Raw genomic sequence first — 25,554 nt, 5'->3', positions numbered from 1 at the left:
GCCCGTCCCAGACACCTACCTGGGCCCTGCAGCCTGGGGCACATCCCGGCTGCCCCTCGGACATTCTGATGCTGTCTCTCTCCATCCAGGTCCTTCGAGCCTCACAGGTCTCCACGCTCTTTGTTACTCTCTCCTAGTTGCTAGCGCCAGGTAAATAACAGCAAGCAGGAAAAGAGGGCACCAGCTGTAGCTCTAGCCTATGGCCTCCTGAAGCTATCTCAGCCTCCACGTTGCAACAAAGAAAGCTCATAGTGGGGTGCCTGAAGGTCTGTTCGAGGGCTGGAGGAGGAAACTTCAGTACGTCCCAAATTCCAAAGCCCCAGCTGCCCTGCGGGGGCTCCCCCTTGTGGGGGATGTGGGGCATGGCAAGGCAGGGCCTGGCTGGGCTGGTGCCTGGGAGTGAGGGCGGCCAGGAAGTGTGCACACTCCAACCCCAGGTATTCCAGGAGAGTGTAAGACCCCTCTCCAGCCACTAATAAGGGTGTCTGTGTGAGCTGCAGTGCTGAAAGCTTGTGTGACTTGCAAGGAAGACACTGTGGGAGTCTGGACCTTAGTTCCTGGAGGTCTGCGAGCAGGTAAGGCCACATGAGTCATGAGCCCATGGCATGGTGACTGGCAGCTCTGCCTCTGCTTTGTGCCCCCCGCCAACCCAACCCAATATGAAAGCACCATAAAGTGGGACAATCACACTGGCTGGCTTGGGAGACAGGCATGGTCCCTGCTATCTGAGCACATGGGGATGGTCCTGTCTCCTGGATTCTCACCAGGTGTGTCCTTCGGCCTTGTGGATCCCAAGCCACTGCCCACCCCCACAGGAACACACTGTGCCAAGGGAAGACAACCTTTCTCCACAGAGCTGAACTCTGCTTCATTCTCACCCACCTGGCAGGCAGGCAGGCAGGCAGGCCACCAGGCAATTCAGTGCCAGCAGAGTCAGAGGCACCGAAACAGCCAAGGGAGGAGCTGACAGAAGCGTCCAGGTGTCCTGACTTCTCTGGCCCAGCACATCGAGACCCAGACCTGGCTCATCTCTGGAGGGAAAGGCTGTGGTGCTCAATGGCCTTGCTGGGGCCGAGGAGCCGTGCCACTAAGGAGCTCTGACCACTGACTGACTGCTGGGTGGGACACAGATGAAGATCCCACCTGAGCCTGAAGACAGAATTCCTCATTTTCTCCAGGGCAAAGGAGGAGGGCAACAGGGAAGCTCTTTGCAGACAGTATAGGTATTGGACTGGATTGGGAAGACTCCAGAATGACACTAGTGCTGTGGGCAGAGTCACATGCTATGATACATCATGTTATTTTTACCACAACAGATCTGAGCTCTGTTTCATGATGAAGAGACTGAGGAGAGAGTGGTTAATTGGCCATAAAGCAGAGGGTGGAGATTGGGATCACAGAGCTGAATGTACTTAAGCCTTGTGTTCCTCTCACACTGACTCAGTGGCTCTTCTGACCATGGTGGGAGGGAACTCAGGTCACAGGGCCAGCTGAGAACACCTCATATGAATCTTAGGAAACAAGATCACAGTAGACTGATCTCTCCCCCTCTTTTACGGTGGTAGCATTGGTTAACATCATTGTACATGCTTCAGGGACGCTTTTTAAAAAAATCTGTTCTTTTTTATTTTGCCTCCAGGTTTATTGCTGGGGCTTGGTGCTGACACTACAAATCCACTGCTCCTGGAGGCCATGTTTTCCATTTTTATTGACTAGGTCCGAAAGAAATTGGGGGGAGGAAGGAGATAGAGAGGGAGAGAGAAAGATAGACAGCTTTAGACCTGCTTCACGTTGTGAAGTGACACCACACCACCACTCCACCTGCAAGAGGGGAGCCAAAGGCTCTAACTGAACTGGGACCCTTGCACAGGTCCTTGCACCCCTACTATGTGTGCCTAACCTGGTGTGCCACTGCCCCCCCCCAACACGTTCTTTTAAAAGTATTTTTTAAGATTTATTTGGGCTAAAGACAGAAATTGAGAGGAAAGAGGGGTGATAGAAAGGGAAACAGAGACACTTGCAGCACTGTTCCACTGCTTGCGAAGCTTCCCCCTTGCAAGTAGGGATTAGGGGCTTGAACCTGGGTCCTTGCACACTATAATGTATGCATTCAACCAGATGCATCACCACCCAGTCCCAGGAGTTTTTTCAAACCCCTTCAAACAAGTTGTCACATCATGTCAGCCATCAAAGTGCTGAAGTCCCTCCTCTACTATCTATCCGGGCCTCTCCAGCTTCCCTGGCCCTGGCCCTCCCTCCTTGGGAACCTGAGTGCTATAGTCTGAATCCAAGGTCTGGCTTTGTCCGTTTCCTTGCTTGTTCCTTACATCCCACATATGGGTGAGGCCATTTTGCATTTGTCTTTCTTTCTGACTTATTTACCTGGACGTGATTCTCCAGTTCCATCCATGATAGTTTCTGTCTTTTCTTCCTTATCCATTCATGTGTAGCTGGGCACTTGATCCACTGAATTTGGAGTAAAATCATAAAACTCCATTTATTTAAACACACATACACACACACACACACACACTCTTTGACACCCTCACTCCCAATGCTTAGATTCTTCACGAGCACTCTCTCCAAAAGCAATAGTGAAACTATAGAAATCAAAGCTAAGTAAATCTCCCAACAACAACCCCAGACATAGAGAGCTATGAGCCTCTGGTTGATGATGGTGAAGAGTCAACTGATGGTAGTTACTGCCCATGGATTCAGTAATGTTTCTCAGACTTATGCTGAATTTTGGTATGAAAATAAAAAAGGTAATCAGCTCTTAAGGTAAGTAACATTTGTTATAAAATTATTTCAACTAAAACACGGAAACTGGGAATTAGAGAATCCAAGAAGAGGGCCGGGTGGTGGCACACCTGGTTGGTTGAGCACACGTGTTCCCTGGCCCCCACCTGCAAGGGGAAAGTTTCACAAGTGGTAAAGCAGTGTTGCAGGTGTCTATCTGCCTATCTGTCTCTCCACCTCCTCTTTCCTCTCAATTTCTGGCTGTCTCTATCCAACAAATAAATAATAGTAAAGTGAGGGGGGAGAAAGAAAGAATCCAAGGAAAGTTACAAACTCCAAAAAGCTCTCCTTTCACACGAATGTGTTTAAAAATCAAGGGCCTTCAGTAACGGAACTTCAGTGAATGAGGGAATTCAAGTCCAGTAATGCTTCTTCAGAGCAAATATTATGGGTTCTGGGGAGAGGCTGGGGTTGAGGCTCAGGAAACTTTAAGGAATGAGAAGGATATTATCTAACCCCCCACACACCTCCACAAAGGGAAGAGTATCCTATTGTCTTCTAAAACTCTTTCCTGGACATAGCCCAAACTTGGAAGCAACCCAGGTGTCCAACAACAGATGAGTGGCTGAGCAAGTTGTGGTATATATACACAATGGAATACTACTCAGCTGTAAAAAATGGTGACTTCACCGTTTTCAGCCGATCTTGGATGGACCTTGAAAAAGTCATGTTGAGTGAAATAAGTCAGAAACAGAAGGATGAATATGGGATGATCTCACTCTCAGGCAGAAGTTGAAAAACAAGATCAGAAAAGAAAACACAAGTAGAACCTGAAATGGAATTGGCGTATTGTACCAAAGTAAAAGACTCTGGGGTGGGTGAATTGGGGAGAATACAGGTCCAAGAAGGATTCAGAGGACCTAGGTTGTATTGTTATATGGGAAACTGGGGAATGTTATGCATGTACAAACTATTGTACTTACTGTCAAATGTAAAACATTAATTCCCAATTAAAAAATCAGAAAAGAAAAATAAATAAATAAAAATAATAAATAAATAAATAAATAAACTCTTTCCTGGAAAAATGAAGCCCACTGAAAATGGAGCTGCCAAAACATAGAAGAGAATGGAAATCATGCCGTGAGGGAACTGGAAAACTGGGGCTGTTTATGCAGAAGAAGGTACAACATCTTGGGAGATGGGTGGTGGTGCACCTGGCTGTCACACCTTAGAATGCACAAGGACTCAGATTTGAGCTCCTGGTCCCCACCTGCAGGGGGAAAGCTTTGTGAGTGGTGAAGCAGGGCTGCAGGTGTCTCTCTGTCTGTCTCCCTCTCTATCACTCCCTTCCCTCTTAATTTCTGGCTGTCTCTATCCAATAAATAAAGATAATAAAAAAATTAAAAAGATACAACTTCTAGGAAATAATCACTGTATTCAAATATCCAAAGAATTCTCAGGTAGAAAAAAAAAAATTCAAAAGGCTGCTCTGCTGAACTTCAGCCAACAAAATGGAACCAATGGGGAGAAATGCCAAGCCAGAGTGCTTTCTGACTCAATGACAGAAAGATATTTTGAGCTCAACCTAAACTTGGAAAGCCTGGGAGGAGGCCTCCAGGGGGATCTCGGAAGTGCTTTGGCCAGAAAGAAGACCCTGATGGGAAGACCTGATGCACTGGAAGAACACATGGTGGGGGGGGGGGTCCTTCCTGCTCCTCACAGGGGTCTTTGTGCCAGTGAACAGTCTGTGGAACAGAAGGAGAAACTGGACCAAAGCACAATGGGCAGAGCATTCAGTCCTCACACACACTATCTTAGCTCCTGTGGGATCTCATGATCGGACACGGTCTCTGATCGCCAAACCCCAGTGTATCTGTGCCTTTTCTTCACTTTCCCTTGAACACGAGCAGTTATTTCACTCTTTGAGGTATTCCAATACTTATGTAACAAAGGAAGAGAGAGACTAAGCCCCTACAGTCTGATCAGTTTCAGAAGTTCAGATTTAAAAAAATTTAATATTTATCTATTCCCTTTTGTTTCCCTTGTTTTATTGTTGTAGTTATTGATGTTGTCATTGTTAGACAGGACAGAGAGAAATGGAGAGAGGAGGGGAAAACAGAGACGGGGGAGGGGGAAGATAGACACCTGCAGACCTGCTTCACTGCTTGTGAAGTGACTCCCCTGAAGTTGGGGAGCCGGGGGCTTGAACCAGGATAGAAGTTCAAATAAATACCTTGCTGGGGGTTGGGTGGTAGCGCAGCGGGTTAATCACACATGATGCAAAGCACAAGGACTGCCATAAGGATCCAGGTTTGAGCCCCTGGCTCCCCATCTGCAGAGGGTTGCTTCACAAGTGGTAAAGCACGTCTGCAGGTGTCTATCTTTCTCTCTCCCTCTCTGTCTTCCTTCCTTTTCAAATTCTTTCTGTCCTATCTACCATCAACAACAATCACAATAATAACAACAAGGGCAACAAAAATGGGAATCATAGCCTCCAGGAGAAGTGGATTCATAGTGCAGGCACCAAGCTCCAGCGATAACTGACAAATACCTTGCCAAACACTTTCATGTTTATGTTCAAGTTTCTTCTATTTCTTTCCATGGAGAACATTGCCTAGTCTTTGTTTCAAAGTTAACTTCTCATAGGCTGTTCTAATGGGGGAAATAACTGAAATATACCAGTGAAATGTATCAGCAAAACATGGAAACAGGAATGTCTGGTACTTTTTGAACTGTGCCAGAGTATTTGTGCAGTCTGAAGTTAACCAGGACTTTCTGACATTGTTATTATTGTAAATTTAAAAGATGTCATCTCTAGGAGAGTGACCACTCTTCGGACACCTAAGTCAAAAGGCATCGATGACACCATTGCCAGCTATGCTGTCTTTGAGCGTTCCCCTGCAAGTTGGAAAGGTTGAAGGCTAGGAGCTGGAGGAACAAAAAGAGTGGAGACAGCTAGTGAGGTATATGTTTGGAATTACTCATGTGATGGAAGTTATACAAATGAGGGGAAAGTTGGCGAGTGTGGCCGATAAGAGAAATCAAACATTAAGGAACTGATCTCTAGCTGGAGAGACGCCTCAGCCTGTGAAGACACAGAGCATACATACCTGAGGCCCCAGAGTCACAGGTTCAATCCTTAGCACCACCACTGGCCAGTGCTGAGGAGGACTTTACTAGGTCTCCCTCGCTTCCCCTCTCCTCTCCTTCTCCTCCCTTCTCTCTCTCTTCCCTCTCCTCCCCTATCTTCCTCTTCCCTCTCCTCTCCCTATCCCCTCTCCTCCCTCCCTCTCCCAGTTCTTCTCTCCTTCTCACCTCCCCTCCTGCTCCACTCCCTTTCTCCCCCTCCTCTTCCTCTTCCCTCTCTTCCCCTTCTTCCCTCTCCTCCCCTCCCCTCCCCTTCTCCCCTCTTCTCTCCCCCCCCCCATAATAAATAAGTAGTTTTTTTCCAAAATAAAGACTTGATCTCTGGTGAGTAGTAGGGATAGAAGGTTTAAATGCAGGTTGGAAACGAAACACAGGTTGCAGAAGGAAAAAGGGGGGGGAGTGAGCTAGGTGAGGGAATTCTGAGGTGGGAAACAGTGAAGCTGTTAAAATCTAAGAGCAGCTACAAGGAGACTCAAAGTACCTGAGGTGTTTCCAAGACTGTCCTGGAGAAACAGTGAGAGGTGGAGGTAGGAGTCGGAGCTGAGGAGAGGGGAGAGACAAGGCACTGACAGATGACTGGAGTAGAAAGAAAACAGGAAGCTAGACTCCACATTCAACTTTGTTTCTCCCATTTCCTCTTTCTCTGGGCTATCAATAAAGTACCTCCTGGCAGCAAAGATCATTAATTCATGAAAAGAATGCAAACTAGTCACTAGTTGACCAGACACTTCCCATATGCTCAGATTTTGATAGAGATAAATCAAAATATCGGTAGAAAATTATGCTACTGGAGCCTGGTGGAGGTGCAGCTGGTTAAGTGCACACATCACAGTGAGCAAGGACCAAGGTTCAAGCCCTGGTCCCCACCTGCAGGGGGAAAGCTTCGCAAGTGGTGAAGCAGGGCTACAGGTGTCTCTCTGTCTTTTTCCCTCCCTATCTCCCCTCCTCTCTCAATTTCACTCTGCTAAATAAAAATATGTTTTTAAAGAAAAAGAGAAGAAAACCACGCTACCCACTGTCACCCAGTCATCTGAGTGGCTGCGGGTCTATGACTAAAGGGTGTAAGGACTCCTGTGGGTTGAGGACTATTGTCTGCACTAGCAGTATCTCTGGGATCACCAGGTCCTCAAGGGCATCATGGGGGTAGGAGTGAGGGTAGTCTGGCATCACACTACTGTGGAGATTCATGGGGTATTGTGGAGAAAAAGGACAGCCAGGAAGACTAACATTGCAAGTTTGTTTTTTTTTTTTTAACAGGAATGTAAGACATTACGAGTCAGGAGTAATCAATGGACAGGATGTTCCTTCCCGACTGGAGGCAACTGTGTTCAGTGAATTACGTAAAGAGGTGAATGACAGCTACAGATGGCTCCTCTCACATGTAGAATATAGATATCTAGCGCAAGCTTGCAATGGACCATAGTGACTGCACTGACTGTGAAAACTACAGTGGTTTCCAGAGGGAATGGGGAGCAGAAGGGAAGGGAGGGACTAGGAAAGGGAGTCCATTTGGTGAGATACCACAGAAACCTGCTGGTGGGTGAGATGAGTTGTATGCACACATATGCAGATACGGAGCTGTATTCTTAAAATCTTATAAGCAAATGTTTAATCAGTAAAAAAGAACTTGACAGTAGGGAAAGACAGAAACAGGCTGTGGGTATGGATTGACCTGCCGATGCCCATGTCCAGTGGAGAAGCAATTACAGACCTGCCACCTTCTCCTCACCCGGTTGAGTACACTTGTTACAGTGAGCAAGGACTAGGGTTCAAACCCCCAGTCCCTACCTGCAGGGGGATGTTGGTATGCATACCAACAGGGGGAAAGCTTTGTGAGTGTTGAAACAGTGCTACATGTGTCTCTCCTTCTCTAACTCCCCCTTCCCTCTCAATTTCTGGCTGTCTCTCTCCAATAAATAAAGATAATAATAAAAAATACTCCATACTTCCAGAGAGATAAATATTAGGGGAATATGGGCTCTGAACTCCAATTCCATCAGGACCCAAAGAGAGAAGAGAAAATAAACAAACAAACAAACAAATAAATGGAGAGGAGGGAAGGACACTTAGTAGTAGGGAGAGCAGGCAGGACCACAGGAAAAAATGGGCAAGTATAAATAAATATAGACATATAGCTATAGAAATAAAAATCAACCCCTATCTGTGATCTTGGGAGCACTACTGCAGGGAAACAGGGACACAGAACTCCTATACCCCTGCTCTCTTATAATTTTCTAAATTAATGTTAAGTCACTAATAAAAGTAATTTAAAAAGATACACTTGAAAAAATGTTAATTTGAAAAAAAAATAGTATGTTCCTGGTCTGAGAATGCCAAAGCTGTGACCCTGTCACCTCCCCATGTCTGGGGGAAGGTGGTAGCTGCTAAGCCCAGAAGCGGAGACTGACCCTCCTGCTGAGGAAATGAGACTCTGAGGAAGAGGAAGCCTTCCCCAGCGTTCCTCCCCAGGAGGCCCCACGCACCCTGCCTGGAGTGGCCAGCTCAATTGAGATGGCCTCCACCCATGGCTAAGTGAGAAAACGGCCTCGCTCCCATTTCCTGAGCGTCCTGTCGGCCTTGCTCTTCTCCTTGGGTTCACGGCAGAGTCCTGCTCCTCTCGTCCACCCTAAAGGCCCATTTCAGGGAAGCATTTGTGTTTCCTTTGGCACAGGTACAGCTTGCTGAATTCTTTTAGACCAAGCCAATCACAACATACTCCTAAAACTGCTGAGCCAAGTGGTTTCTTCAGAGATCTGCTTACATTCCCCCCTGAGAGGAGCAAGGGGCCCACTTGGTGCAGACCGCAGGCATAAAGGACATGTTTGGCTTTTAAGGTGGAGCAGGCCTGGGAGGCTTTCAGCAAAGAGAGGATAAGGCACAACTAACACTCATGCTGCCTCTATTCTGCTTGTTTGGGGTTCCTCCTATTTAAGAGGACAGACAGCATAGGTCTGAGGCAGCTCCCTTGAAGACCATCTTGAGAAAGGGCTAGAGAAGCTTTTTGGTGTAAGCTTCATGGGCAGCAAGCAGGCAGAAGAAATCCTGTGAGTCAGTGCCCTCTTACTCCTGAGCTCCAATTGGTTCAGCATCTAGAAGTGCAATGGTATTCTAAATATGACTGTTGGAGAGAGAGTCAACATATAAAGGACTTGGTCTTCTAGAACTGTGGAGGGGTGTTTAGATAGAAACAGTCCAGTTCCATAATGCCAACGACTTCTTTTTTCACCTTGGAAACTGTTAGTAAACTTTCCATTTTTTTTTTCAAATATACTCATATCTGACTGCACTACATCCTGAGGTTTCCTGAGCAGAGGGGAAGGCATGGGGGGGCTCTCTTACTGGGAGCACGCCGAGCAGTGACAGCCAGTATGAAATTAAAGATTGGGAGTCAGGTGGTAGCGCAGCGGGTTAAGCATATGTGGCGCAAAGTGCAAGGACCGGTTAGGATCCCAGTTCGAGCCTCCAGCTCCCCACCTGCAGGGGAGTCGCTTCACAGGTGGCAAAGCAGGTCTGCAGGCATCTCTCTGTCTCTCTTCCTCTCTATCTCCCCTTTCTCTCTCAATTTCTCTCTGTCTCTATCCAACAACAAATAAAAACAAACAAACAAAAAGGAAAATTGTACCTATATGTCAACAATTGTACTGTAAACCACTAACCACCCCCCATAAAAGGATAAAAAAATGAAATTAAAGATTACCCAGAAATGGTATGCAAAGCAAGTAACCCATGTGCAGATCATTGAGAACTGACTCCCTCCAGAGGTGCTCAACAAGATGAGCCAAAGCCCTCTAACAACTACTAAAGACCATAGAAGGATGCCCTCAATTCTTGGTACCTATTCATGGACAACAAAGGCAACAACATTGCAGGTCTATGTTCTGAAACTACTCTTCAAACCAGGAAAACAGGGGCTCGTGGAAGTCAAAATGTAGGGACTGGATGGTGGCACACTCAGTAGAGAGCAGATGTTAGCTTGTGTGCAGACCTCAATTCAATTCCTGGGTCCCCGATTGCAGGGGAAGCTTCACAAGCAGCAATGGAGCAGTGCTAAAGGTCTCCTTCTCTCCATCTCTTCTCCTCTACCAAAAGAAAAAGTGGCAGGGGCGGGGGGGATGGCCACTTGGGAGCAGAGAAGTCATTGTGTAAGCTCCAAACCCTGGTAGCAAAATGGGGAGAGGGAGGGGACAAAAAGAAGGAGGGGATGGGGAGATGGGGAGGAAGAGGAAGAGGAAAGAAAGAAAAGTGTGAATGTATTCTTCCAGGTCAAGATAACTGGCAATGTGGCCAAAGATGCCTAGAACAGTCACAACATTAGAACTTTCTTGTACAGAGAGACACTAAAAGAGACCCAGAACAAACCTATTTTCCACTTAGAAAACAGGCAAAGTGCATTTGCGAATGGGTAAGTACACTCTAGGAAGCCAAGCTGACTTGAATACTCATCACAGAGCCAGGCATTCTGAGGAGGAGGGGTGATCTGGTGATACACCCAGAAGTGGTGAGCCCCCAGTACTTCTTGACTCAGAAACTCTCCACAAGTTTTGACAACTTCACCCCACCCTGGCCCCTGTGGACAGAGAAATCAGAAATAACTACACCTCCAAGATTTGGAGGAAAATTTATAAATGGGAGTTTGCCTGACTTAACTACATAGATGCATAGTTTTCCTCTGCCATTTCACAGACAACAGGTTTCCAGACACCACAGGTAAAAAGCAGAGTTCAAGGTGGGAAACCAAGTAGGGTTGTGAGGACAGTAAAAGTTCTTGTTTTTCATTAAGCATTAAAAAGCTGAACTGAGAGAGGGCTGGGTGGTGGTACACCTGGTTAAGCACAGATATCACCATGAGCAAGGACCTGGGTTTGAGCCCCTGCTTCCCACCTGCAGCGGGGATGCTCCATGAGTAGTGAAGCAGGGTTTCAGGTGTCTGTCTTTCTTTCTCCCTCTCTATTTCCCTCTCCCCTCTCAATTTCTCTCTGTCCTGTCAAATAAAAACAGAAAGGGGGGGTGGAAAAAAATGGACGCTGGGAGCCGTGGATTCTTAGCGCTAGCATTGAGCTCCAGCAATAATCATGGGGGGGGGGTGGCAATGATCACCAGGAGCTGCTGATTTTGAATTTGAATTTCACAGGTCCTCGGCTAGACACTAACCTGGATCATTAAAAAAAAAAAAAAGGCAACCTCCTAGGAATTTCTTTGAAAAAAGAGCTTTAGTCACCTAGGCTTCACTTACTATGTTTGTTCATTCTGGTCCTGCAGTCAGTGTAAAAGAATGAGCTTCCAGGAGGTTTGAGAGGCTCATGGGGAGACACAACAAATCTTTACTCTTGAAGGCCAACAAGATGCTACCCTCACTATACTTCTCACTGGCAACCATCTTTGGGTGACGTGACAGCAATGAATACAAAACTTGATGGTAAGTCACTTTGCCTTGTGTTGTTAAAGCTGAGGGAGTCTGGGATTAGAGTCTGGAAGTTATTTGGAGAAAAATGATGGCAGAGAGGATGGGTGGGAAGCAACCTGAGGCAGTAGAAGTCAGCCAACACTGTGTTCTTGCAAGGTACTGCTATTCAGAAAGTCAATTTTCTGTTGAAGGTTTCCCTCTAGGCTCTTTGCAGAATTGTGCCCACTTGTGTGTACAGAGGACCCCACTAACCAGAAGCAACCTGAGTATCAGCTGCCATCCCTGTGAAGATTAGGGGCAGAGTAGAGGCAATGGGACCCACACAGCGTATTCCTCCTCTTGGCAATGTAAACAGAGAGAAATTGAGAGGGGAGAGAAAAGAGGGGGGGAGGGAGAGAGAGAGAGATGCAGACCTGCTTTACCGCTTGTGAAGTGATCCCCCTGCAGGTGGGGAGCCAGGGGCTTGAACCAGGATCCTTGCACAGGTCCTTATACTTGGTGCTATATGCGCTTATCCCAGTGTGCCACCACACGGCCACACTGAGGTAAATTTGTACAGCTAACAGGCCACTGTTCTCACTCCTTGTTTTTCAACAAGGAACCTGTAGAAAGTTCAGCTATTCCCACTGGCCACTGACCAAATGCCTGACTGCTCCCTGGGGAAATTTGACCGGGACTATGTCAGTCACTTCTTTATTTTTCCTCCAGGGTTATCGATGGCAATGTAAGCCTAGGTTCACCATTCTTTTTCTAACCCTGAATCACCCTGTGTCAAGGAAATACTCAACCTATAACAAGTTATGAGGCAATTTTTTGGAGGGTGGGATTTGGTACTGGCACAACAAATGCACTGCTCATGGTGGCCATTTTTTTCCCATGTTATTGGATGGGACAGAGAGAAATTGAGAGGGGAGGGGAAGATAGAGAGGGGAGAGAGAAAGACAGACACCTGCAGACCTGCTTCACCGCTTTTGAAGTGACCCCCCGGCCGGCGGGGAGCCGGGGGCTCAAACCAGAATCCTTGCTCAGGTCCTTGCACCATAGCCTGGCCTCTGTGTCAGTTATTTCTCCCCTCACCCTGCTCCAACTCCATCACTTAGATGCCAACTCTGTCCACTCTTTCATCTTATCATTAAAGCCAATCCTTCCCTTCAGTCCCTGCTACAATTCTCTTGGTGACGTTCTCATTCTCCCTTCGCTGGACTGTTGCAGAACTGGCCCTCTCAGCTTCACGACGGCAGTGTCTACCCGCTGTGTGCCAGTGGAGGTGTGACTTTCAGTTCAGTCTTCTTCTTCCTCCCCCTCTCCCTCTCCTTCTCCATCTTCTTTAATTGCCACCAGGGTTATCTCTGTGGCTTGGTGCCAGCACTGTGAGTCCACTGCCCCCAGCAGCCATTTTTCCATTTTTTTCTATTTTATTTGATTGAACAGGGAGAAACTGAGAAGGGAGGGGAGACAGAGAGAGAGGGAAAGACAGACACCTTGCAGACCTGCTACACCACTCATGAAGTGTCCCCACTGTAGGTGGGGAGCAGAGCCTTGAACCTGGGTCCTTGCACATGGTAATACATGCACTTAACTGTGTGTGCCACCACCCAGTGCCCTCAGCCTCGTCTTTAAGGCATGGTTCTGATCATGTCCTCCACTCTTCCTAAACTCTTGGTGACTCCCTATTGCCTACTGGATATTTGCCAAGCACGACGACTTCGTGTTGCCTACCAGCCAAAGTCCCGTGTACAAGTGGACAGCTTATTCGCAAGATGAAGCTGTTCAATGATTCACATGCTGCCCAATGAGCAGGGTGCTGAAATACAGCAGGCTGCTTAACTGTCACTTATCCCATGCATCAGACGTGTATTTCACTGGTCTTATCAGCATGCTCAAGATCTCAAGATGCCTGCCTCCATGGGTGGCCAACACTATATCGTTTCTTCTCCAAAACAGAAGGTTCCGGGTGCATCTGGGTGACAAGTCTAGCAGATGGAGACTTGTCTCAAGTGGCCTCCCCCAGGGCTCTGTTCTGGCTCCTACGCTATTTAATATTTACATCAATGACCTCTCAGAAACTTCTTCAAGGAAGTTCATCTACGCCGATGACATCTGCTGTGCAACTCAGGCATCAAAGTTCGACATCCTCGAGGAAACACTCACGAAAGACATGTCTCTGATATCTGATTACTGTAAAAAATGGCGACTAATCCCTAGCACTGCAAAAACGGTATCATCTGTTTTCCATCTACACCATGCCTCGGCCTCGCGTGAGCTTAATGTGCAGCTTGGCGATATGAGAATCCGGCATGAAGCCCAGCCAGTCTATCTTGGCGTTATTCTCGATCGCACTCTGTCATTTCACGAACATCTCATAAAAACTGCAGCAAAGGTGGGCACGAGGAATAACATCATTGCAAGACTGGCCAGCTCCTCATGGTGCGCGAGCGCTTCCACACTACGATCATCATCTCTGGCATTATGCTATTCCTCTGCAGAATACTGTGCCCCAGTATGGTTCCGTAGCCCCCATGTCCACTTGGTCGATTCCAAATTATATTCCTCCATGAGGATCATTTCTGGAACCATCCGTTCCACCCCGGTTCCATGGCTGCCAGTTCTTAGCAACATCGCCCCGCCAGATATTCGTCGGGATGCGACATCATCTAAGTTCATTTCCCACGTCTACACTCGACCGGACCTGCCAATATACGCGGATGTCTTCGCCCACCCTGTCCAATGCTTGACGTCTCGTCACCCAATCTGGTCCCCTATGCCTACACTGAACTTCTCTGTTCCAGACTCTTGGAAACAGAGTTGGCAGTCAGCTGAGGTAAAGAACAAACACCTCATCACAGACCCCTGCAGGCGTCAACCCGGCTTTGACCTAGCACGTTATGATTGGGCCCTCCTCAATCGCTATTGAATAGGCCATGGCCGGTGCGCCGCTGGGGAGCCAGAGACGACCCGAACTGGCCCTGCGGCTACAGACAGACTATGACCCACATAGTCAACGACTGCCACCTCTCCAGATTCAAAGGAGGTCTCGAAACTTTACATCAGGCTCAACCTGACGCTGTTGACTGGCTACGGAAGAAGGGCAAACGCTAGAAGAAGAATCAGCATGCTTTTCTCTCCTATAGACACCTCCTTGTCACAAGCAAAAAAAAAAAAAATATATATATATATATCTTTCCACTGTCTACCCTGAATTCATTACTTAGAGGCTTGACCTCTGCTATCTTTAACTATTATTTATTTGAATAGAGAGTTCCACTCTCAGAAACGAGACTAGCAAAATAAAAAAGAGATGAGTGACTCCCAAGAAAAACACCAAAGAATGACAGCATGTTGGAGAAAGTCCGGGATTGAAGGGTGAGCTAGTGGGGGGTTATGACTCCTTTGGGCAACACCCCACATTTTAGGACTCCACTAACTTCCAGACAGTTCTTCTCAATGTGAGGGGTACGTTTGTGCGACACTTATTGCTTCAGCGGCTCAAGTGCAAGTGTTCATTACATGTAACCACAATTAGACTGTAATAATAAGACACAAGGGGAGCAATGATTCAGGGGAGAAACATGCTTAAACAGAGAGTGTTGGAAAACAGACACAGTGGCTGGGCACTGGCAAAACCAGCTACTAATAAGCACACAGTACTAATAAGCACAAGGACCCATGCAAGGATCTGAGTTTGAGCCCCACTTCCCCACCTGCAGGGAGGAAGCTTCACAAGCAGCGAAGCAGGTCTACAGGTGTCTTTTATCTTTCTCTCTCCCCTCCCCTCTCAATTTCTCTAGGTCCTGTCAAGTAAAAATAAAATAGGAAAAAAAAAAAAAAGGAAAAATGTGGCAGCCAGGAGCCATGGATTTGTAATGCCAACACCCAAGCCCCAGCAATAACCCTGGAGGCAAAAGAGAGAGAGAAAGAAAGAGAGAGAAAACAGAGACCCATAAAAACTGTGAAGAGAGTTTACAGAGAAACCACTCAGTGTGGATGATCCCACTATCCCTTGGGAATTGTATATTTATCCATCTATTAATTGATCATCTGTTTTTGCCAACAGGGTGATCTATGGGCCTTGATGCCTGCATGATTCCACCCAGTTATAGATGGTAACAGAGAAAGATGGAAAGGGAGAAAGTGATAGAGAGAAGGAACTTTGCATCATTTTGATATTGCCACGGCTGAGGCCGGATGGTTTCAACACGGTCCTGGCTGGGTGACATAGTGTCGGGCAGGAGTAGACATGTGCTCACTCTTCACAGTGAGAGGCAGGACATACCACCCCCTGCACAATCCCACGGATTTCATTTCTGGAGTGTTTCTTGTCATGGTGATGGTGGATATAAAGGATTTTCTCTGGGTAGGGGGCAGACAGCATGATGGTTATGCAAAGAGATTCTCATGCCTGAGGCTCTGAAGTCCCAGGTTCAATCCCCTGTTGCACCATTAACCAGAGCTGAAAGTGCTCTGGTAGAACAAACAAACAAAAAAAGATTTTCCCATGACATAAGTCATTTCTTGATGCCCAGAAGCAATCTAGACCATATTGATAATGGCCTAGAAAAGTTAGGAGAAAAGAAAGAAGCATTAACTCAGGAGGACAGCTGATGATTCTGCCAAACTGGCTCCCCCTGCAACAGCTAAGCAGCTCCGCTAGGCCTAGCCGGCAGTGCTAAGCCTGTTTTGTTTGCTTCCCAGACTATTCTTTATAGATAGAGAAATACGCACACCCCTCCCCGCTGGTTACTTAGCTTAACTAACAGAGCTGGTCTCAGAGCCAAGGTCAACCTTTCTGTCCCCAAAGGAGTTTCTGAGCTTTGTTCCCTAAGTGAGCTCAAAGTCACACCTGTCATTCTTAGGGAGGCCAGGCCAGGCCAGGCCAGGCCAGGCCAAGCGGGGATGGAGATGGAGATGATCTCATCACCTGGGCCTCGACCTACTTAGTGAGATCCCTGCCCAGTCTTCAGCCTGGCAGAGCTACAGTGGCAGAGACCTGGGATTCTCTCTTGGCCCTGCACTGAAGGAGTAGGACCCGCAGCCAGAGCCACAAAAGCAGTGACCACAGGAGGGACCACTGCCTCCAGGAAGGAATAAGTCCAGTCAGTTGGGAGGACTTGGCTGCCCAACCCTGGCTATTCCCTGGGATCAGCAGAGGGCTCTTGAGGAAAGGGCTCAGTTGCACCTCCACGTCTTCCTGTGTACCTCTAGCTTCTATTCTCATATAAAATTAAAGGACCTTGGGGGTCGGGTGGTAGTGCAGCGGGTTAAGTGCATGTGGCGAAAAGCGCAAGGACCGGCATAAGGATCCCGGTCCGAGCCCCTGGCTCCCCACCTGCAGGAGAGTCACTTCACAGGCAGTGAAGCAGGTCTGCAGGTGTCTGTCTTTCTCTCCCCCTCTCTCTCTCGATTTCTCTCTGTCTTATCCAACAAATAATGACAACACCAACAATAATAACCACAACAAGGCTACAACAACAAGGGCAACAAAAGGGAAAGAAAAAAATGGCCTCCAGGAGCAGTGGATTCATGGTGCAGGCAATGAGCCCCAGCAATCACCCTGGAGGCAATAAATATATAATTTAATTAAAGGACCCTTAGTTCAAAGGGAAACGAGGCCGTGTAGCTAGCTCAGCAATCACCACAGGACTTGCTCAGTCCTTCACACTCTATCCATGTGAAAGCCGAGCAGCACTCTGGCATAAAGAAAAACAATTTTAAAGGCACAAAGGGGTAGCCGGGTAGTGACAGCAAGACGTAGAAGGCAGGGATTCTGCATCCTCCACCCCAGCTCTGACTGTCCCTGCCCCCTCGTGCCAACCCCCCACCCCGCCCCCAGCATGGTGATTTCTCCAGCAGCCAAGCACTTCAGTCCCCGCACTGTCCATCTGGGTCCCCGAGAGCCCGGGCCATGGCAGCACCCGGCACAAGAAAGGCTGGCTTCCCCCTGGCTCGCTGGGCACTGTGCCCGGCTACCCGGCTGCCGAGACGACATCTCTGCAGCATGCTGATCAGGGCCATCCGAGCAGCCCTGGGTGCACACAAAGGCCCATTCAGGGTGGCCGGGGCTCTGAAAGGCAGCAGATGAGTCGAAGGTCCGGGAAGGGGGTGGAGAAGCGGCGCAGCGCCTGGCACCAGCCCCGCGGGGCAAGGGGGCGTGGGGGCTCGGGTCGTAGTCCCGCTGCCCTCTTTGTTTCCCCTAAGATTCCTTTCTCTGATGGTGGTCCAGGCAGGGGGACACACCAGCTGCCAGGGCTGGTGAGGAGCAGACTGGTGAGCCCCACCCCATGGGGCCTGCCCATCAGCAGGGTATCCAGTGGAAACCAAGCACAGCAAACTGGTCTGTTGGTTCACAAACACTTCTCTCTGGGAGAACGCCTTTTGGGGAAGGTTCCCACCCTGGGGAGGTGCTAGCTTCAGTACCAAGAGGCCCAGTGACTGTGTGGTCAGCAGCTGCTGTTCCCCAGGGCCTGGGAAGCGGCTCCACGGCTTGCCACCCCCATTTCTGTCTGTCCCATGGGGCTGGGTTGAGCAGCTGGAACCCAGGAGTGACCAGTGGGAGTGTCCCTAAGGAGTGGTCTGCCACACTTTCAGAACAGGGCCTGGCCCCAGCACTTCTTGCTGCGTGTCCTCAGCAATCTCTCACAGGGCCCCAGCCAAGGCTCTGCAGGTAGCCCCCAAATGTGTCAGGTTTGACGTAGACAGGGAGAGCCGGTTCTCCAGTGCCCTGGATGAGGGGGCAGAGAGCTGGTCTAAGGGGTCACCCCCCACCCCACCTTTCCCTACCACCTCAGACACCATGCAGATTCTCTCCTCTCCCTTCTTCACCTACAGAAATCTATCCCAGTAATGTGAAAAATAAAAATGAAACAGAAAACTGAGACCCCCTTGACCACCCTGGTTGTACAACATTTCCTGTACCACAATGGCGTGACTGACCCCAGAAGGGATGAAGAGACTTCTATGGCTTAAAGAGGGTCCTACTCCAGTTACTCTGGCTATTCACCTTTCAGACAGATAGCTCTCATTCAATAGCATATCTGGGCTCAAGCAATACCTCCTCCACGAAGCACTCCCTGACTGCACAGCTTGAACTGGTACTCCTTTATCGCAATACCCTTGCACAACCTTTCTCTTCGTATGTAGGAAATTACATGCACATTGTTAGTCTCAGTCATCTCTGTGGTCAGGCACTGCATTTTAATTATCTTTTGAACTCCAGTCTCGAGCACAATGCTAACGTTGGTGTAAAGCGGAAGCTTAATCGAAGTTTATTGAACTGAATGGATGTGCACCTCTCTCTGGAGAGATACTAGCACAGCCAATATTTGTATTTTACAAGAGAATTCTGCAGCCTTTGCTCTGAGGAAGTTCTGTCTCCTGCTGTACACATGCCTGCTGCTTCTAACTGCAGCAGAGACATGCCGGGTACCACCACTGTTACCAGAGCAGAAGTCACATGGTCATCTGTGATGCCTTTCAAGTCGGCTTTCTTTTTTTCTTTCTTTCTTCCTTCCTTTCTCTCCCTCTCCCTCTCTCTTTTCCAGGCTTAAACCTGGAACAAACCATCAAAATCTCACATCTAACAGTTTTCACATACAATGGACAAACAGAGCAGGATCTCTGAGCAGAGGGAGCAAGTTTCTGTGAAGCACCTGCTGTGCGGCAGGCTGAGCATGCAGGAGGGTAGATGGCAACAGGAGTGCCTGCTGGGCAGAGCTCCTGCACCCAGAGCAGATGCGCGGAGGGCCCTTCCTCACACTTGCAGAGAACAGTACTCCACTGGGTGATTGCTTTGGAGCCATTAGACTCTGTGAGGATGTAGCAAGGCTCCATCTACTAAAAACAAAGAGACAGAAACCTTCTGATTCCTGAGGAAGTTGGAGGAAAGCTGAGTGGCCCAGTCATGTGGCACATTGGGCCACGCTGGAGAGCCTGTCAGCGGCCTAATGTCATTTGTGTGGTAACAGAGCAGGGGAAGCTCACGAGCATGTCCACTGCTGGGCAGAGGCTGGTCTCCACTGAGCTCACATTCAGGCACCTGGCAGGAGCTCCTGGCAACACCCTCCCTACCCCGTTCAAGGGCTAGTTCCTTTCTTCTGACCAAAGGGTTCAGGTCTGCATGACTTAAAGCAAGATATCTGGGAACATCTTGGATTCTAATGAGCTAGTGAAGGCAGCGGCACAGACAAGACCAGAACAGAAATCTGGCAATGCAGACTGGTAGCTGGGAAGATGGCGTTGGGAGCTGGCTCCAGCAGGTGGCGCAAAAGAGCACAAAGCAAGCCCAACCAGGGTGGGAAAGCTAGTCTGCTGTGCGCTCTGCCACAAACAGGGTCACTAGGGCCCAGAAAGGCAAGGGAAACCAGGGTCTGTGTGCGGTGCCAAAAAGCAAACTATCAGGACAGAACACAGAGTCTGACGTGGGCATTTATTAGGCAAAGAAATCCAAAATGGGTCCTTTGAGGATGAGGAAAAATCCCTGATCAGTGTGCTTTTTGGGAAGGGGTGGAGAGAAGAGAAGGAGAAGACAACACACACATCACTGACTTCAGGGTTATGGCTATGCTCCTAGAGCTGGCAGGCTCAGACCACTGTAAGCTACCAGGCCATGGATGGCAAAGCACAAGTCCCCAAGCCAAGCTGCCTACCACCACCACCACTGCCACCACCAAAGCAACAACAAAACAGTGAGAACCATAGCTTACTTATTCTGGTTGGTAGAGCTCTGAGAGAAAACAGCATTTTTAAGCAACAGAAACAGACATTTATACCTTAAATCTACTAAAAAGCCAGAGTCTGGATGGTTTCTAGCTCTTAGCAAGCCTGCCTCCAAATCATAGCAGCATATGATTAAAAGAAAGCACCAAGAGCTCCTGCCTCCCACAATGAAACACCCAGGACTGCTCCATTTCTGCTCCCAAACAGCCAAAAACAAGGCCTCTCATCTATTCACACAGCACCCTACACAGAACACCAGGAGAGTGAGCATCTACGCACAGAGACAAAAGAATTGCACACGAGACAGAGGACGACTTCTCTCTGAGAGTTGGCACACCAGGGTAACAGGCGTCAGAGAACTGACCTCAGATATTTGAGCAGCACAGCCTGCTTGGGGATTGGTATGCAAGGAATTTTACTTAATTTTCCATTAGGCTCACTTTCATGCTGCTGCTTTCTCTTATGGGGAAACAATCTTAGATACTTAAGCTCAGTTGTTAATATAAATCAATTCTGGGTGTTCACTGAAGTGCATATGCACATATGCCAAACTGCAGTTCTTGAAAAACAGTCGGGGTCAGGTGGTAGCGCAGCGGGTTAAGCGCACGTGGTGCAAAGCACAAGGACTGGCGTGAGGATCCAGGTTCGAGCCCCTGGCTCCCCACCTGCAGGGGAATCGCTTCACAGGCGGCGAAACAGGTCTGCAGGTGTCTATCTTTCTCTCCCCCCTCTCCATTTCTCTCTATCCTATCCAACAACGAACAACATCAACAACAACAATAATAACCACAACAAGGCTACAACAACAAGGGCAACAAAAGGGGGAAAATGGCCTCCAGGAGCAGTGGATTCATGGTGCAGGCACTGAGCCCCAGCAATAGCCATGAAGGCAAAAAAAAAAAAAAAAAAAGAAAAGAAAAGAAAAACAGTCAAATGCTATTTTACTTATTCTTGAATCGATGTAAAAATAAAAGTAGAGTCTGCTTAACTAGGTTCACTGCTGGGTTTATTGTCCAACTAGGACAGTGGAGGAGTCTGGGTTGGGTCTGTCCCACAGCCTAAATCCTCCAGCACTACCATCTCTTCTCATGGTATGGAGGTCACCACTGCGCAAAGTACAAAACCAGGTGAGACCAAGGAGGTCTACATCTGTCTGGGGCCAGCAGGCTTTATGAAGGAGGATGCTGGAGCCCTTCACTCCTCTGAGCCTTCAAGCATGCTCTGCTCTGCCTGGAATGTCCCTTCTTTAACTCACACCATCTTCTTCCCACTGGTGGTCTTCAGCAATCAACCCTAGGGGTCGGGTAATGGTGCATACTTTGCCACGTGTAAGGGAAGAACCAGGGTCAAGCCCCCAGTTCCCACCTTTGGGGGGGGGGTTGGGGATGACTTCATGAGTTCGTCTGTTTACTTCATGTGCATCTGTTCTGTCTCCATATCTATCTCCTTCCCTCTCAATTTCTCTGTCTCTAGCAACAAAAAAAGGAAAAAGATCAGTCCTGGTTTCATCTGGACTCCTCCCTGACTAGCACCCCTCTGCTCCGCCTCAGCAATCCTGCACAACATCAAGTCAAGCACGGGACGTGACATGAGTCTCCTCCCTGCCCTTTGGTAGATATGCATATGTATAAAGCAGACTTCTTTTACTTTGGTAGATATGCATATGTATAAAGCAGACTTCTTTTACTTGTTTCTTAATGCTTTCTCAGACCCTATGGTGCTGCAAATACTGTGAGAACCAGGTTGAGTGTGGTGAGGCTTTTCCCATTCAGAAATGGGGAACTGAGGAAATGAATCTTCCTGTCAGACTCTCTCTTGCTAAGGTTGAGCTGGGGAGAGGTACAAGCCTCAGTTTTTGCTTCCCTGTCAGTTACTCCCTGTCTCCAAAAACCCTACAGTTTTCTGCCTCCAGGGGCTTGGCGTTCCTCAAACATTAAGCCAGCTCTGCATTCCTTGATACAATGGCCGCTCTCTTATTATTTATATATCAGTTCTGCTTTGTCTACAAATGACTTAAGGCCTCCTCCCTATTCCCCACCTATTCTGCTCATTTGATAGATTCTTTTCTTACCCTCAAGATCCTCCCTGCCTGCAGGGTATTATTAATCCTACCAGTTAAACCCCTTGCAACAATTGCTAAGTAAGTTCCTACCCTTCCCAGCCCCCTTTTACCTTTTTCCGCCCCTTTCCTAACCATGTACGGTATTGTCAAGCCACTCCCATTTCCGACATACCACTTCTGTTTTCTGGCCTCGAAAAGCACGCGCGCTTGGACCTTGGGCTTTGCGCCGTGCTATTGCCTGACTCTGGGACGCTCGCTCGGATGAATAAAGATCTGAACCGCCTTGCCACCACCAGCTCGATTCCTGGGTCATCTCTCTTGTGTCACTAGCCCGACACTATGGAAGGCTAACAGAAACAGAATACCCAAGTAAAGTGGGATTACAATGAACTGATGGTGTTCAGTATAAGTGTATTTTCAACAATTCATGAGTCATATTCTATTTGCTAACTGTGGTGACCCTATAGGGAGGCCAATAAATTCATGCTCTCCACATGACCCAGCCCCACCCCTGCCCCAGGGCAGATACACTTCCTCTGCACTCGACTCTCCCCAATCTTCCATAAAAAAGAAGGGAAGCCCTTGCACACACTTCTGGAAGAGTACGCTGAGGCCAGTTTCAGATCCTTTTTTATGTTGTTTTCTCTTGCATGAATGTGTTCATTAAAAATTAGGTCTATACATTTCATTCCAAAATAAAAACACTGGTCCAATTATATTTTTAATGGGACAGTTTATCACTGACTTTTCACTTAAAAACGGATTAATTAATTAAATGATCTGATACTCTGAAATGTAATCAATCCATCCTTGACTTCAAGGCTGGATGTCGGGGGCACTTGCCTTTTAGTTCCTGCTGGATCTTCCAGTCCCTTCTCTTTTTAAAGAAGCAAGGAATCCAGCTGGCAAGGTCTGAATCTGAAGAAACATATCCCAGCTCACCAGACAGGTTCCATCATCACAGAAACACCTTCATGTTAAGAGGTGTCCTCTTTATTTCATTGGCTTATCCCAGGAAACTGTAAAAATGAAAATAGCAACATCTTAGTTCCCTGTAACAAATTCCTTCCATTAGGATTTACATTCCCTCCACTTATGGCCAAACTCCTGGGCCAAAATATTTACAACAAAGATGATTTATAGTAATGCTGCCCTACCCATTTTGCTTCATAAAACATACAGAAAATCCTAACTATTGTACAAGACCATCAGTTGGAAAGAATTTGGAAGATTCAGTTTGAGAGAGATAAAGAATCAGTTGAATGTTGGGGGCTAGGTTGGTTAAGTGCAAATGGCGTAAAGTGCAAGGACCATCAAGGATCCCGTTTCAAGCCCCCAGCTCCCCACTGCAGGGGTTTGCTTCACAGGCGATGAGGCAGGTCTGCAGGTGTCTATCCTTCTCTCCTCTCTGTCTTCCCCTCCTCTCTCGATTTCTCTGTCCTATCTAACAACAACAAAAACAGTGGCAACAATGACACTAAAAATAATAATAAAAACAACGATAAGCAACAAGGGCAACAAAAGGAAAAAAAATAGCCTCCAGGAGCAGTGGATTCATGGTGCAGGCACCAAGCCCCAGCGATAACCCTGGAGGCAAAATAATAATAATAATAATGAAGAATCAGTTATTATTTTTTATGTTATTATTTTTTAAATATTTATTTATTTATCTTTCCTTTTGTTGCCCTTGTTGTTTTATTGTTGTAGTTATTATTGTTGTTATTGATGTCGTCATTGGATAGGACAGAGAGAAATGGAGAGAGGAGGGGAGAGATGGGGAGAGAAAGACAGACACCTGCAGACCTGCTTCACCTCCTGTGAAGCGACTCCTCTGCAGGTGGGGAGCCGGGGGCTCAAACCGGGATCCTTACTCCAGTCCTTGCACTTTGCACTATGTGCGCTTAACCCGCTGTGCTACCACCCGACTGCTGAATGTTATTATTTTAAAAACATGGAAAAAGGGTGTAGCTGAGTGGTGGCTCACCAGAAGAGCTCATGCATCAAGAACTGGGTTCAAGTCTATAGTCCCCACCTGCAAGGAGGAAGCTTCACGAGTGGTGGTGCAGGGCTACAGTGGTGTCTCCTTCTAAGTGTTTCTATTTCTCTATGTCTCTCATTTCTATTTTAAAAAAGTCCTTTTTCCAACTCTGACACCATATCGCCAGACAATAACTTGGGTCCACCTACATGTTAGCTGTCAGTCTCAGGCAAAAACTAGTAAAGACATGGCCCTTTGGAATTTTTAAAAAATATTTCTTTATTTATTTATTCCCTTTTGTTGGCCTTGTTGTTTTCTTGTTGTAGTTACTGATGTTATCGCTTTTGAATAGGACAGAGAGAAATGGAGAGAGGAGGGGAAGACAGAGAGGGGGAGAGAAAGACAGACACCTGCAGACCTGCTTCACCACCTGTGAAGCGACCCCCCTGCAGGTGGGAAGCTGGGGGCTCTATGGCCCTTTGGAATATACCTAAAATTATACCTACTAGGTTTTTCCAAAATGGAGAACCCCCAAATCTTCATCTGCAATACTCTTGCCTTCAGGTTCCTGATTAGTCGACAACTTGTTCTGCTTTCTATCTTAACTCTTTTTCAGCCACCAGGTTCCAGTTGCTACCATGATGCCGACCTGACTTCCCTAGGCAGACGACCTCATCCGTGTGTCCTGCAACCCCACCTCCCCAGATCCTGCCCCACTAGGGAAAGAGAGAGGCAGGCTGGGAATATGGACAGACCTGCCAGTGCCCATGATCAGCCACAAAGCAATTACAGAAGCCAGACTTCTGCACCCCATAATGTCCCTGGGTCCACACTCCCAGAGGGATAAAGAATAGGAAAGCTATCAGGGGAAGGGATGGGACATGGAGTTCTGGTGGTGTGAAGTGTGTGGAATTGTACCCCTCTTATCCTATGGTCTTCTCAATATTTCCATTTTATAAATAAAAATTATAAAAGTATGAAAGATAAAGGAAACAAATGGTCTCCACTGGGAGAGATAGAATCATGTAGGCATAGAACCCTGAGATAATCTTGGTGACAAAAAAACTGGAAAGTGTTATGGAATATGTAAATAAATATAGATCTTGTATCAAACCTCCTAGTAAAATGACCCCTTTTCTACTTAGGAAAATAGAGGTGGATACTTAGTCAGGGAAGCCAGAGGTCTATGTCTAACCAAATCATGTCCATGGAGATGCTCAAAGCATCTTACGACCCAGTGATTCTTGCCCATCCACCTTCAGTCTATTCTGCACCCAGATACATGTGACTTTACAGAGCAGTTAGATGGATTTCTTCAGAAAATTTCACTTTCTTCAAGCACTAGCCTCAAGTTTCACTCTTGAGAATTTTTTTTTTCTCCTACTGGAGAGAATGCCACTTTCTTTCCATAGGCAGCCAACCCAGATGGCTTCCGAGCGGGCAAAGACAGCCCTGCACCACCAACTACCACTGGCTGACAGCATTTCCACATGCCTAGAATGTACCATCCAG

At 47.6% G+C, this 25,554-nt stretch overlaps 2 long non-coding RNA genes across 2 annotated transcripts in view; one reads left to right on the top strand and one right to left on the bottom strand.

Moving 5' to 3' along the window:
* LOC132534982 (uncharacterized) overlaps positions 1-234 on the bottom strand; it is a 185,296-nt gene extending 185,062 nt beyond the window's left edge. The window contains exon 1 of the long non-coding RNA XR_009546745.1: positions 20-234. This is a non-coding gene — a long non-coding RNA (uncharacterized LOC132534982). The remainder of the gene's footprint in view (positions 1-19) is intronic.
* A 202-nt stretch (positions 235-436) lies between these two features.
* On the top strand, positions 437-25,554 carry LOC132534987 (uncharacterized). The gene is made up of 3 exons (XR_009546751.1): positions 437-575; positions 11,146-11,302; positions 25,455-25,554. It is a non-coding gene; the product is annotated as an uncharacterized LOC132534987 (long non-coding RNA).

Source organism: Erinaceus europaeus, chromosome 20 (genome assembly GCF_950295315.1).
Source record: "Erinaceus europaeus chromosome 20, mEriEur2.1, whole genome shotgun sequence".
NCBI classification, from domain to species: domain Eukaryota; kingdom Metazoa; phylum Chordata; class Mammalia; order Eulipotyphla; family Erinaceidae; genus Erinaceus; species Erinaceus europaeus.
This window is presented reverse-complemented; position numbering and strand designations above follow the sequence as displayed.